We start from the raw sequence: 9193 nt of genomic DNA, 5'->3' as shown, positions 1-9193 counted from the left end.
TATCAACTGAGATAGTTTCTGCCACATAGTTAGTTATTTGTTACTTAAAAAGAAATAACATCGGGGCCAGCTAGATGGTTCAGCAGGTTCCTATGCCTACTTAAAAGAATGATAACTGACTTCAATTTCTGGAGCTCACATAACTGAAGGAGAGAGCAGACTCCTGCAAAATTATCTCCTGACATCTAGTAAGACTCAGTGGCCTTGCCCTGTCCCCATACTATACACAAAATAATTTTGAAGTTAAGAAAGCAATATTACTCATGTTAAGACTGAATTGGATGCCCAGATTTATATGATAATATATATAATATATGTTAAATGTATATGTATATATTAATATATGCATAATTGCCTGGTCTACAAAGTGAGTTCCAGGACAACCAGGGCTATTCAGAGAAACCCTGTCCCGAAAAACCTATTATGTACATGTATATATACATGTATATAATATATTGTTCATCTATATTAACATATATTATTATAAATATATATTATTAACATATTTTATATATTAAATGTAATATATGTGTATATGTACACATATAATACATTTAATATATAATAAACTAATATATACATACATACACACACATATATATACATATATATTAAACATGTTTTATTGCCCTCCTATGTCTGCCATGGTGGAACCTATACAAATCTTTCTAGAAAAATGTCATAATGGTGGCTCACAACCATCTGTAACAAAATCTGACTCCCTCTTCTGGAGTGTCTGAAGACACACTACAGTGTATTTACATATAATAAATAAATAAATAAATAAATAAATATTAAAAAAGAAAGAAAAATGTCTTATCATCTCATTTTCCATCTTGGTCTTCAGCCAGGTTTATTTTCTTGACATTGCTTGTGCATGCTTTAATTTCCCTAAGGTCTTTACATATTTTAGCTAACACAGTAACCAATTGGAAGCACTTTATCGAGGTGAATAACACAACATGACTCATATCAGAGGTGTGCCTGAAAGGGAGAAATGTAAGAGAAATAGCAAGGACCAGACAAGCTAGTATCAAACACATCAGATATGGGTGAGTGCACATCAGCGTAGGCAAAACCAACAATGCTGAATAAGTGTAATTGTGACAGAAGAATGACAGTGGGGCAGATTTAGTAGGTACTTAACATATAAATAAGAAGATGTACTCATAGATGGGAAGGGATAATAAAGAGAGAAGGGAGGAACAATAATAATAACAAAATTTCTAGATTGCTTAATTGGGTGGAGAGTGGGGCTCTCGTTGACATCCATAATGTAGCCCAAAGAGCGAGCAAGTCTGGAGGTTTCTCCATCATGGGACCTTCCTTAGTCACAGATACATAGGGGTTTAAGGTTCTGAGGAATCCAGTGACCACTCTGAAGTTCAGGCCCATTATTCAGAATTGGGTACAGTGACAGCTGGAGTGATTGATTGGAACATAGAATAACTGAGAGGGCAGAGCATGTCAGCAAGGAACCAAAGAAAACCAGAGAGCCGAGCATGGAGCCAGAACACCAGTGAGAAAGGTGTTCTGCACAATACATCAGTATCAAGAGCTGGATTGGCTGTCAAAGAGGGAGTTGGTGATTTTGATAAAAATCATTGACTCTACATAGCAGGTTCCTATGAATAAAAATGAGCTATAATAAAATCAGTGAAGGAATATACTTATTCTCATTAAAGAGACTTCTTATTCCTGGGAGGTATCACAGAAGTAAAAGAAAGATCGTGTGGATTGTACTGACAAGAGTATATTTTCCCAGCTTGGCTGGGAGCCAGGGCAGACAACTACTTGATGTTGCATGCTGCAAAGGGCATTGCTGATGTACAGTATTTTAGATGTAAAATGGTATACAAAAGACTCAGAAAAGTCTGTTAATGTAGGCACAGGAGGAGACAAATCTTATCCCCCATGTCTGTCTTAAATTCTTCCAACTTCACTAATATCCTGTCATATGTTTTGTTTCCTCTTAAATATATACAGAAATTTTCCTCTGGAAGCTGAGGAGAAGGCTCTATTTGTAGTCACATCTTTTGTGGACATCTTCAAATATGATGTCTCTTCACTACCTATATTCCTTCATCTTAACTGTCTCCTTTGTTCATAGTATTAAAACAAATAAAATATCTGCATTGAAAATCAAATATTCTCTGACTGCCTGTTTCTTATTTTTTTCACATCTTTATATGGAAACCCTCGGAAATTTGCACATGATCCTTCCATAAGTGTCAAGCTACTATTACATCATTCCAATTATGATATTATGGTAGATGTGCTTAAAGAAGGACTCTGTCTCTTGACTCAATTTGGAGCAATTGTCCTTCTCTTATTTCTTTTATATTAAAATGGTTAATACTTTTTAAACAACTTTTTTTTTTCAGTTTCTTGAGACGGGGTACCCATGGCTATCCTAAAACTAGGCACTATAGACCAAACTCTGAATGCTGGGAGTAAAGGTGTGCATCCCCCACTGTCCTACTAAACACATTAAACACTGCATCTCACTTAGGCATTATTTGGGAACATCATCTGCTTCTTGATATTTGTGGTGGTGAGTGGTGTCTTCGACTCCATCTTATCTTTTTGGATTCACCACCGCTGTCCTCTCTGCCTCAGCAATCTGTAAACTAACTAATAGTAGTGTTCATTTCAAATGATGGTGAGAACTGAACACAATAACAGATCTATCCCAAAAGAATATCTTCTGTCTTAGCAGCATGGCATGTAGAGAAGTATTGTCATTAAATATAAGACATTATTTGTATTTCTTTTATACAAAGAGATGGTCATATACTTAACTGGTTATTTCTCACTCTGAACACTAAAGAGCAAGTGACATGCTCATTAATCTATTCCAAGTCAAACTTCCATTGTTTCAACTACTGGAGCATTAAGTTCATTTCCAAACATGCAAACTATAAATGTATCAGGAGAAGCCTTATCAATTTGCTAAAGTTCTGTAGCTACAAGTAGCAGACTATAGCTTAAATGACAAACTTTATTTATCTCTTACTTTTGGAGGCTAGACTTAAAAATATCCATGTATGAGAAGGTTTAATATCTTCTGAGTCTTTTTGTTTCACTTTTAGATGGCTGCTTTCTCCCTCTGTTTCATCAGGTCCTTTTTCTCTCTGGTTTGCCCTAATCCCTTTCCTTATAATCATATTGGTTAGCATATATCATAAATAACATCTTTTAAACCTAATTACCATTTTAAAAGTACTATCTCCAAACTTAGTCACTTTTCAAAGCCTTCAGGGGTTAGAAATTCAATAAGTAAACAGTTAAGAGTAGAGAAAACCATGGTTTACTCCATAATAGTCTCTGTGGTCATATGGTTCTTGAGATGATATGTTAACAATGAAACAAAAACAACTGAAAATATACAACTCAGTGTATGTTCCAGGAATCCAGGAGGGGATTTGAGAATCATGAGAATGGAGTATCCAAGAAAGACTGTGAGGCACTGTAGGAGATCACAACACATTGTCTATAGCAGTAACTTACAGGTGCCTTCTCAAGACTGCAGCAGAATCGTCATTACTACTCCTGGATGGCCATAGCTACTAAATCATTACAAAAAAAATCAATGAAGAATTCTGAATGCTTGGCTCGGGCAATTTTTAAAGTCTGTTAAATTTCTAAATCACTTTATGCTCCAGTGAGATTTTTCTGAGTTGTTTTGGGTCCTATTAACTTTTATAGTGTGTGACGCTATATGGAGGATGGCCCTGTAAGAGGACCAGAAGTCTCATTTAACCGGGACCCTCCAGATCTCTCAGATACTGGAACACCAACCAGGCAGTATACACCAGATGATATGAGGCCCCCAACACATACAGAGCCGAGGACTGCTGGGTCTGGATTTAGTCAGAGAAGATGCAGCTAACCCTCAAGGGACTGGAGGCCACATCCTCGTGGAGACAGGGGACCAGGGAGCAGGTATGGAATGTGGAATAGTCAGAGGGTGGACAGGGAAAGGAATAAAATCTGGAGTTTAAAATAAATGAATGAATTAATGAATTAATTAATTAAAAAGGAAGAGATTTAAATGCTAAAACAAATCAAATGGCTATGTTTCAGGATTCATAAGGAATATATGTTGTAAGTATAAAGTAAGAACTAAGCACTCATTTTTCCCAAGAGAAGATCTGTATCATGCATGAATTACCTGGATTTTTCTTAAGCTGTTATTTCAACTGGAAAAGTGCCAGAGGAATCAAATCTTTCAAATTCTTAGTACCACTGTAACATTTCTGTGTATGTTTTCACAAAGATAACAATGTTCATTTTATGGGTGTCAGTTTCCTAACATGGAAAGAAACTCTCTTCAAATATTTCTAGTCACATACATATGATTTTACACTGTATGAGTATTGGTGGGGTGATCTGTGGCACCAAGGGTTGCATCAAAGCAACTAGTTTCTGTCATGTCTTAATTTCTTTTCAGCACACAGACATGTATTTATATAGCCTGTCAAGTTATGAGGTTCAATTAATCAGATACACAGATAAAAAAAATCATTTTATTTTGTGCAATTCTTAACAAGTAGGCTTGGCTAACTGTAGGCAATCCTTTGTAACTACATAGTTCAGTAACAGTATTTTTACATAATATTTTAGTTACTAAGAGAAGTACACTAATATTTTTTCATACTTTACTTTTTAAAGTATCAAGACACTAAAATAAAATGTTAGTTGGGGAAAATGCTGACAATGAAAAACTAAATTTAACAGAAATTGTTAGTGTCTAAATCACTGAGAAATAATGAGTGTTCATCTTATTGGAGGTTTTCTAAATATCTTCCAAAGAATATGTAAGACTGGAGATAGCGGAGTGAGTCCCATAGAGAAAAACTGCTTTGGAGGTTTAGAATGAGGATGGCTGTGAGTCACATGTCTTGTAGAGACAAGCAGCTAGATTGGAGTGAGGTCAAAAGTTGAAGAGTTGTAGAGAACAGCTTATGTAAAAGGAAAAGAAGGCACACCCTGGTACTAGCTGGATAATTACTGTGTGGGATGTAGGCTTTATTCAGTGGGTAATGAGGCTCCCAATCAAAGAGGCAGCTTGACAAACATGACACCCTGAAAATAAAGTAGTACAGGGTGATCTGGCTTGGGAAACAGTCAGAAGGCTTCAGATTTTCCATTTGTGAATCTATCACAATGGGGACTTGAGTAAAAGCAAGAAAACTATATATGAGGAGTTGAACAGTGCAGATCCCACAAGCACGATGGATTTGCTGGTGGCTTGGATAACAGACCTAAAAACAGGAGGACACAGATTGCTTTGCACGTTCACCACCTGCACTATGCTGTTTCCAGTCACAGAGCTGGAGAAAAACTAGGGAAAGGGATGAAAGAGAAATCAATCCAAGGCCAGCTTAATGAGATGTTATTAGAAGACCAAGAAGAACAAATATAATGTTTGCCACCATTACAGATCAGAATGGAGCTAGGATGGTGATATTGATTTGGGAAAGGCCATCAGGATGAAAACTGAAAAGTCTAGGTGCATGGCTGCATCAAGAAAAACAGAGCAGTAAAAATGGAAGGGAATCAGTGGAAACCCAGCAATATCAATATCTCCATTAACTGCTGGAGAGAAGACTAGACATCAACAAGAAAGATAGATGGCTATTTAGTGGCTGGGGTGTAGAAGTAGCTCAGCCAGTCAAATTGTCAGCACTGATGGGGCGGGGCCTCAGGATGCCCCGCTTCTAACTTAGGAGGTATTGGTTAGTCATGGGGTAGTACAGGAAGGTTAGTCAGATTCTCCTTAGGGATGTGGTTATTGTAGGTTGTCTGTGTCAGTGGCCCTGCACACATGCCATATGATCAGCATCAACTGGATTCCATGGGTTAAAAGAGAGAAAGAATTTGGAAGGAAGATATAGGGATGAGTCTTGGACGAGCTGGAGGGACAAGAGGGTTAGATATGATAAAATACATTATATTCATGTTTGAAATTCTCAAAGAATAAGCAAAAAGTGTATTAGAACAGAGATGAATAAATTATAGAACATTTAATCTGTTTTCAAAGATGTTTCATTTTCACAAATCAGAAAGACAAGATAGCATCTAAAGGAAAAACAGGTATAAGAAACTTAGGCCCCTGCTTTCCTGTCCTATGTAAATCTAGTCTGGTTCTGTGAAAGTACAAAGAAATCATAGCACAATCAAGAAACTCACAAATGCTGTAACCCAATTATACCAAGGCCTTTGCCCCTTTCCCCCCATATCTAAGAAAGAAATTGCTTTGATAGTGTTGGTTTCATGAAATGTTGCCCCAAAATAAAACTCTTAAAAGAATCAGAATCAAAGTCTCTCCCTGATCTTCAGGCTCCTCACTCTGCCCTCCCTCTCTCTTTCATGATAAGCCTTGAAAGCTGAGTTCTTGTTGGCAAAGGCAGGTATCAGACACCAGAATCTCTCTCCTCAAAAGCAAAACGAAAAGCTAAGGCCAGTGCCATGATTTCTTTGTGTTTCTGAGTAAATTTTGGCCAGTAACTCTCCGATTCTTTCCCATGACAAGGAAATCTTACAAGCAAATGAACAGAAATCAAATAAATTGATAACTCTAACTAGTAATCCTTAAAGTCTCAACTCTGTCCATTACTATTAAATAAAGCCCTCTTCTTTTCCAAGCATATCTCCCAATGACCGTCCACATTTCTTTGAATCTAGGCATCAAAATGCTTTGAATATAATTCATTATTATGTATGAGCAAATATTTCTTATGATTTTCTTGCTGCCCTGCCTTTTCATTCAGAAGTGGACAGTTTGCATTCTAGGCTTCATCTCCATATCCACTGGGGCAATACTACTTGGCATTTGAGTTCTTTCAATTTCCAGTGTTTGGCCATAAGCATTCGCCTTGCCCCTGAAGATCCATACCCTCACCTTTAAAGCAATAAACAGTCATGGCAGCTCAGATGTTTCTGGATTTCATTTATCCTCCTTTAGAGATTTTACTCTAAAGGATCTGGGTATGAAATTGGAAATAATTTTTATATAGTTTTTCTTTTTAAGAGCAAATCTGAGTGAGAGTCAATGATATGGAATGAAGTGCTAATATCTTTCTGCTTAGCAGCTCTGTGGTTAGAGTTCTGCTGACATTATCACACAACTACATTACATGTCGGGCGGCTTTAGCTTTGCATAGTGTGTGTGTGTGTGTCTGTCTGTCTGTCTGTCTGTTGTCTATGTGTGTATGTCTGTGTGTGAGAGATGAGCGCTTTTGATATTTCTATAGCTCTTGAAGTATCCACTTTCTCTCTTAAAATGTTGACAAAGTCAAATTATAGGAGAGAAAACACAAACACACACATTCACACACACACACTCAACTTCTGGGTTTTTAAATGAAATATTAAATCATCTTATCTTTGTACTGAATTATTTGAAACCACACAAATGTTAGCTGTATATATAAAGTAATATGCTAAAAGATTCCTATATGAATTATTGTTTAAATCTGGACTTTCAAGAATTTATCTTAAGTACTAAAACAAAAGAAATGGAATATATAATAAGGAAAATGATTATTTGATTACCTCTATGAACCTAAAAATGCTCCTAAGTATCTAACATTATGATTAAGCACTATGGCAGGACTCATAAAAGTAACTATGCCTTGATGAAAATCTGACTAGTTCAAAATAGCTATGTGAAAATTATGGTTTAAAAAATAAATGATAAAGATATATGGCTATTCATACTAAAATGTCTTCAGTCTAATGATAATTATGAAAATATTGTTTTACTCATGCAGCTAAATATAGGCTTATTTCTAGAATGCTAAACAGAAAACTGAGTAAAAAAACTTTAGTAAGTTTTGCTATATTGAAAGCACTATCTAGGATAAAACAATAAGCCATAGAAGTTTAAGTTTATAAAGTGCACTTATAAATGCCATGTGAAATCAGATCTGGTGTGAGACAGATCAAATAGTTAAGGTGAGATTCACTTTAGTTAGGGAGTACAAGCTTTGATTGAAAGGATAAACCCTGTTAATCTTATGGCTCTGTCTTATTTGGTTTTCTATCAATGTGTACATTGCTAAGAAGAGTACAGGTATTTTTTTTTTTGTCACAGGTACTTATCACTTTTATCTGTAACAAATTATTCCTGATTTCTTCTGCTCAAAAGTTCTTTGAGACAATTCCATCAGCCTTAGCCAATCAGAGAATAGAATCATCTGACTCGCCCATCCTGCAACTGGCCGGGCAGATGCCATAGGTTTTTAACTGGCCATTAAACCGGCCTGTGCCCCTGTCAACCTCGGCCACATTCATCTGGATGGACTCGTGATCCTTGGCAGCAATGATGCGGTTGCTTACGGGGCATTTCCGCAACACGTACAGGTCCAGAAATTCACTGACCTCGTTCTGCATTCTGAGGAGGTCTCTGTTTACTGGTCCAGCGATAGAACAGAAAGGCTACAGGTACTTTTGATGAAGGCATTTTCTCTTAATGTTTAGAAACCATGAGTGGCTTTGAGTTTAAGTACCTAAGAAATATGATTAGAAAGAATAACAGATGATTTTATATTTTCTTGCATCCCTACAGTCTTAGTCTGATATTTAACATGAAAAGGGATATTAGACAGAGGCTAACTGCACAGCTGCTCCATAAGGACTTGGTAGAAACTTTGAAGATGCAGTAGAGTGTAAGCCACTGTTTCGAGAACTTACTTATAGATCTCTGCCAGTCTGAATCAGAGATGCCTCTCCTGAGAAATGTTTGCCCAGTAGCCATCCTTAACAACACACAAGGGAAACCTCAAAGCAGTTAAAAACTATACATACATATATATCTTAAACATGAAGCACAAGTATATTTTCAATCAAGCTTCCCTAATGATGCTATCTTTTTATTAAGGTAGCCTGGCTTTTACTCAATTCCAATAGCTTGAGAAACAAAACAACCTAAAATCCTTACCAACTTCATGACTGTATCAGGACATCCTCATTATTCTTACAACTCTTTGAATGTGATCACCATGACTTCTGCAGGAGGCATGTATGTTTCACATGGACAACTCTTGGCTGCCATGCTTTCCCCTCCCACATTTATTTCTAGAATATGACTCTGCTCTCTGAGTCTCAGAGTCAGTTTCTGATTTGCTTACTAACATCAAGGTCAATGCGAAGTTCTGAGTCACTGCCTTTCTATGATCTCATAACA

At 36.6% G+C, this 9193-nt stretch overlaps 1 pseudogene; it reads right to left on the bottom strand.

Moving 5' to 3' along the window:
• Positions 1 to 8187: 8187 nt before the first annotated feature.
• LOC110311164 lies at positions 8188 to 8400 on the bottom strand (annotated as a pseudogene).
• Between the last annotated feature and the right edge of the window lie 793 nt (positions 8401 to 9193).

Source organism: Mus caroli, chromosome 16 (assembly GCF_900094665.2).
Source record: "Mus caroli chromosome 16, CAROLI_EIJ_v1.1, whole genome shotgun sequence".
In the NCBI taxonomy this organism is placed as follows: Eukaryota; Metazoa; Chordata; class Mammalia; order Rodentia; family Muridae; genus Mus; species Mus caroli.
This window is presented reverse-complemented; position numbering and strand designations above follow the sequence as displayed.